This window comes from Sinocyclocheilus rhinocerous, unplaced genomic scaffold (assembly GCF_001515625.1).
Source record: "Sinocyclocheilus rhinocerous isolate Xijiao unplaced genomic scaffold, SAMN03320098_v1.1 scaffold914, whole genome shotgun sequence".
Classification (NCBI taxonomy): Eukaryota; Metazoa; Chordata; class Actinopteri; order Cypriniformes; family Cyprinidae; genus Sinocyclocheilus; species Sinocyclocheilus rhinocerous.
In genome coordinates this window covers 1,586,129-1,592,660 of record NW_015629521.1, presented here as the reverse complement: position 1 = coordinate 1,592,660, position 6,532 = coordinate 1,586,129, and positions in this window count along the sequence as shown.

The window sequence follows — 6,532 nt, the reverse complement described above, 5'->3', positions numbered from 1 at the left end:
AAGAAGAAATGTTAGTTTATCTTGTGTAATTTTTGCTTATTAGTATGGTTGAATTGGATCATCGAAGGTCAGCAGCAAATTGATTAATAAAATGGAATTAAATACATAAAGGATATTTGTATTATTTAACATATTTAATTATTGCAGCTTTGCGTCATATTCTGAGTTGCTTTTAACAGTTTTTATTAATTTTGAGGAAAACTAAATCTGTTGTTTTTTGTGAGTGAGATTAATTAAAGCATGTTCACATTTATTCTAGAACTAAAGTAACATCTTACTCCCGATTTCTCTCAGCATGGGCACAGGAGAGCTTTCAATCAATAAATGGGAAAAAAAGTAACTGGCGTTACTTATTTGAAAAATTAACTCAGATATTATCTTGTAAATTAAAAAGTAATGCGTTACTTTACTAGTTACTTGGAAAAAAGTAATTTGATTACGTAACTCACGTTATTTGTGATGCATTACACCCAATACTGATAAGCAGGCTGTATGATAACGTATGCATAAGATTGTACAAATTCTTGCATATTAGCCACCAATTTACTAAAAGGTTACAAATTGCTTTGAGAGAGGAATAACCTTTGCACACCTACAACGCCTTTAATGCCTATGTGCCTCATTGGTTTTGGAACAGAGACTGCTTTAAATCACATGATGATGAGCCACACTGTATAAAGTTTAGTTGATAGTCTGTATACTTCTCATAGCCCCAGGAATGTGACAGAAATAGCCCAGGAGTGAGTTACAGTAAGCTTGCGTGCCACTTTCAATTATACTTGGAGTATATCAAAGGTCATGCAAAAAGGCTTTCATATTTTTAGTCCTCTAACTTTCGTTTTGGTGTTTTAATATTCAATTATTCTCTCATTTTTAAATCGTGTATTTACAGAAGAAGCAACATACATCTTCAAAAAGAGAATTACATTCAATCTGGTTTGTGCTTAATTTATCTTATTTGGACATTTACTTTTTACAGAAGAACACGCCGATTAAGCATGTTTTGCGTTCTTTCCTTAAATTTGTCCTGTATGGCTGGATACGTCAGTAGTATGTCATGCATGAAAGGCCAGACAGGGTCTATAATCTACTGATAGATGTTGGCGAATACATTTAAAAAGAAATACCAAATAATAAAGTTCAGATTGAGGTTGACAGCAAAACTGGACTCCTCTATGGTCTTTTCCACTACTAAATTAGGGGGACATTTCTACTTCAAATGCCATGTGTGAATGGGGGAATGATGAGAATGAAGCTCTGACAGTTTGTTCCTGACATTTTAAAGCTCAGTGTGTCTTCCTGAATGGAATGGTTCCAAGTACATTAAGTGGAATTCCCCTACACGAGTGGCTAAAATTACGACTCCTCAGTCAGTCAGTAATACTCCAGCACCCCCGCGAGCAACCCATGCGACACGGCCAAATTACCGCTGCAGTCGTCTGAATACTAAACCTTCCTAATCAAGAGTAAATAATGATGCTTGCATGCCCGTCAAACCATACAGATTAATCCTGGCTTAAAATTCCCAGCCGAGGCCAAATTAAAACCTCATAGATATCCCTAAAACAGAAGGTGGTTCTAAATACAGCTGCATAAACGATTCCTTAAACAGACGGCAGGCGAAGATGCGCTACGAGAACAATGCCTGCTAGACAGCGGCATATGCGTGCTAGAGATTTATGCCGTGATAGAGGAACTTGGCTGGCTGCCTGTGGATTGTCAGCTCATTGCCTATGACCAATGATATAGCGTTTGCGGATTGTGAAGACATTCGATGCAAATGGGTCAATTTGCATGGGACAGATGCGTTGCCCTGTGCAACAAAGTCATCCGATATCCCAGCTAAATGCATATCTGTAATGCTTCTGTATTGGATCTACTAGTTAAAATGCGCTGAGAGGTGCTGGGTGTTCCGGTGATGTTTAATTCAGTTCTCGGATCTGTGAATGAGTGTAATATCAGACTCAGATTGTGGAGTTATGTGTCATGTTTCTGTGGAAACCGAGATAATAGACAACATAAGTGCAGGCCAAGACTCTGCTCTATATGGGTGTTTCTTCTATGGCCAATTATAGTAATGCAGGCTTTTAGAAAATAAACTCATTTAAAACACTTACTCTAGTTTATTTCATTTTACAGTGTCCAACAGTGAATATACGTGGATAATTATGTGATTTCCCCTGAACGGTTTCACTTTATTTTGATGGTCCCTTTAACAAATTCTGTTGACTATAGGTAACGTTGCACCTACATGTCTACTAACTCTCATTAGAGTGTTAGTAGAGTATTAGTAGACTGGTAGGGTTAGGGTTAGAATAAGTTGACATGTACATGCAAAAGTTACTTATAGTCAGTAGAATGTCTGTTGGGAGACCATCACAATAAAGAGTTAGCAGATCTTAAGCATAAAGTCTACTAATACTCTAATGTGAGTTAGTAGACTTGTAGGTGCAACGTTATTTATTAACAACAGAATGTTCAAAAGGGACCATCAAAATAAAGTGTTACCCTCTGACCCAACAACTATAATTTCCATTCACCATATCTTAAATGATCCATTTAATTATACGTGACAAAAATAAAATTTTAAATATTTTTGCAATAAAATTGTAGCTGTCTTTGTCCTGCTAAAGCTAGTTTCATAGATAACACTTTGTGTGTCCAAATTAAATTCAATTAAATTATTTCCCCATCTTATTCAAAAATTAAAGCTTATTTGACAGCATATAACAATAACAATAAATATGATCTTGATTTTCCCCTCACTATACCAGGGTTATTATAGTTAACTAAAACTAAAACTATAAAAAAAATCATTACCTGAAATAAAATAAACATTAACATAAACATTGTTAAAATTGTCATTTTATATTTAAACTCTCATTTTTACCTTTAGCTTAACTTGATGTACTAAAGTAATTAAACTGAAATAAAACAAATAAAATAAAGCCATATAGACATATTGATAAAAACTACTAATAATAAAATTACTGTGGCTCAGTTACGATAGCAACGTTAGCAGTGCAAAAGGTCGTGGATTCGATTCCCAGGGAACACACATACTGGTAAAAAATGTATTGCCTGAATGCACTGTAAGTGGCTTGGGATAAAAGCGTCTGCTAAATGCATAAATTAATTTTATATATATATATATATACCTATATATTTTATAATAATATATAAATCCAGATGGAACTTTGTCACAAACTGTAATTTGTCAAAATAAATGTGGAATGGGTGTAGTATAATGGCAATAATAATTAGTGGTCGACCGATATTTCGGCCGATATTTGGCAATTTTTTAAATATCGGCATCGGCCGATAAGTTTTCCGGTTTGGCCGATGCTTTCGAGGCGGGACTTTTATTTTGACGGCGCTGAGAACGGCAGCGCCTGAGCACACAGTGCTCACACTCTCCCTCTCGTTCGCTGTTGTCCTTCAGTTCTGTCTAATATGGATTATCTAATACGTCTGTCTAGTAATCAGATAGAACGGTTAAACAAAGGAATTAAAATGTATACAAAAAGTATTATAACGATTCCTTTTATATTATTAGTAATAGAGAGGCAAACATTATAATACTATCTTGTTTGCCGTCAACATTCAGCAAATACACATTTATATCATTTAAACAAATCTTTGAATGTCTAATAAACATCTAATTTCAAAAACCTTGCAAACTTAGTCGGATCCAGTTGTGAGATCTTGTGAAGTGCATTTGTACCCTGCATGATCACGTGACGGTCGGTCTATGTGAATTGAATACGGACAGGAGGAGAGTTCAGCTTCCATTTATTTTTTTAATCAATTTTCAAATGATTTCAAATTTCTTAAATATTAATTAAAATAAATAAAATTATATCGGCTTTATATCGGCCATCGGCCACCCTGCTTTCCAAGATATCGGCATCGGCATCGGCATCGGCTGTCAAAAAACCAATATCGGTCGACCACTAATAATAATAAACTATTAATTATATTTTATTAGCCTTTTGCGGTCAACTTTGGGCCTTTCATGTATAATTCAATTAATCAAATTGTGTATATTTTACAGCTCCGATGTATCTCATGTGCTAAGATTTTAGGGTCACAACCATCTGTTTTATATTAACTCTAACACTTTAAACTTTTAGTTTACAGAGCACATGGACTGTATGCGACTTATCAATTGTGAAAATATTGCTGAAAAACATCCTGACAGAATATAGAAAATGTCATTTTTGGGTGAACTATCCCTTTAAACAGTTCCCTCGTTTTGTCTACAACCGCTTTCGGCACTTTACGCAGTTTCAGAGCGGTTTCCGATACCGTAAAGGACACATACTCCCACCGTTTCCAAAACGTCCTCTGCTCTGCTTTGTGACAAGATACACGCAGAAAGCAAAGCATCATAATTAGATTAGAATACTGTGTGAAAACACTGGCTCGGCCTATTGCAGCATATTGACATTGACAGCTGCCAATACAATGAGCAATGTTACCATCATCTCAGAAATGGGAATATACAGCTCTATCAGATTTCCCGGCGGGTTGAGACTCCTCAAGGCCAGATAGGAAACTCGCGTGGGAGGGAGAACGACAGAGCACAAAATCATACGTACAGACACTCTATGATATTCATGAGCTCAACGTCTGGTGCATTCACGGATGACATGCAATAAACATGTAGATAATGTCGTTTTATTGACTGGGCTGTGACCTACAGGAAAGAGCAAAGGCTTGACTTCTATAGTTTAACCCCGGAGAGGGTTAAACGGGGGTTAGTTAAGTTTTACATCCACATCTGTCCATCTGATGGCTCTTAAGCTCTCGGGAGTGCGCTACAGAAAGAGGGCTTAGAGCCGGATCTCCCACCAGGAAGACTTGAGTGATAGCGTGATGGCTTTTTCCAGGTAATGTGTTGAGATTTCTCTCCCAGGTGAGTTACCCAGCTTAAAACTGCTGTTTAAAATTCACCCGGGTGCTTGGAGGAGGACAATCAGTGCCTCTTGCTGGCTGATTATATAGAGGTGCAGAGCATTCATATTCATTTATGCGGGCAGCAGCGCCTTAGTTCTCTTCCCAGCAGCTCTCCTTCAGAGAGACCAGGCAGCCGAGCTGGAAATCTCACATCTACAACTCTGTAACAACCAATCGATGTCCAGAAATGATTTGGAATCTATAACTATTATGAGAAAATCCAACACTGTTATGTGGGCCGTTCTATTGTAAGCTTTGCAAACAATGTCTGAGCAAATCGAGATATCACGAATAAAAATGCAATACTAAATAATACAAACAGTGATGGAAATGTGATTGCGTAATGTGACAGACAAAATGCTTTCTCATATCTCAGCAAAATATGAGAAATGTGTGTCTGGATTACCATTAACAAGAATAGAAATACACAAAAATATATTTACTCGTACTATTTATAAATTATACAGTATATCATAAAACTGGATTTTTTTATTTAATAATAAATACTTTTTATTTTATTAATAAAAATATGTTGTAGCAGTCATTTTAACTCAAATCACAAAGGCTGTTAGTGATTTTATGCTAACAAGACATCTTAGAAAATGTCTCTTACATATTGACAAGAATATGTAACGGCATCTTTTGCTGGAAAATGACGGAAGTGATTTTAGCACAAAATTGCATCTTATAAACTGCACATTTCAGACTTTTCAGGAAAGAAATTGTGGCTGATTTAAATAGAAAAAAAAAGAATAACAACTGTGCAATTTGAAATAAGTTGGACCTTCAAGTTCAGAAAAGACCATATAATCTGTGCTATGGAGGTCAAGAGTTAATGAAACAGTCAGTTCAGTTAAGCAGTAATTTACATAATATACTGCGGCAAGCCGAACTGGCCATTAATCATCCTAATTTAATAAATGCAAGAATAATGATGAGACATTCGTTGAGGATGTTTACTTACCCAGTTGATCACATTTAAACAAAATAGTGTAAAACAGGAAATGCCAAATCTTGTTAGGAAAGAAAAACATCACACTACAAAGAACAACAAACGGTTCTGATTACAATCATCTGAATTCAGATTTAAATCCAGTTCCTCTTTTAATGTATGTTTAATGCCATGCTGATGAAGTCATGCTTATGTGTTCACATGATGCTCAAAATATTCACAGAAAGTTCTAAAAAATAAAGTTTTATGCCTTTCAGATGATCTTTTGAGGCAACTTACCTGAATAAATGGAAAGCACAACTGAGATGCAACTGTACATAATGAGTCATTCTGTATAAAAGTACAATGTGAAAAAGACATTTTCGCAGCCGTCTTCAGTTTCATGCCTGTCTAAATGCATGTTACATCATTGTTAAAGACAAACACCTTTATATTACCACTCTGCATAATTTTACACGTCGCTGCAGGGAGTCTTGGAGGTGTACAACTGTAATCCATTCAGCCATTAGACCCACAGGAAAGAAGAATCATAATTTTATCTCAACTGTTATTACAGCAATCAGATCAAAGAAGAAAAACACCCCAATCTCACATGTGTCATCTCTAGAGTTTAAAAAATAT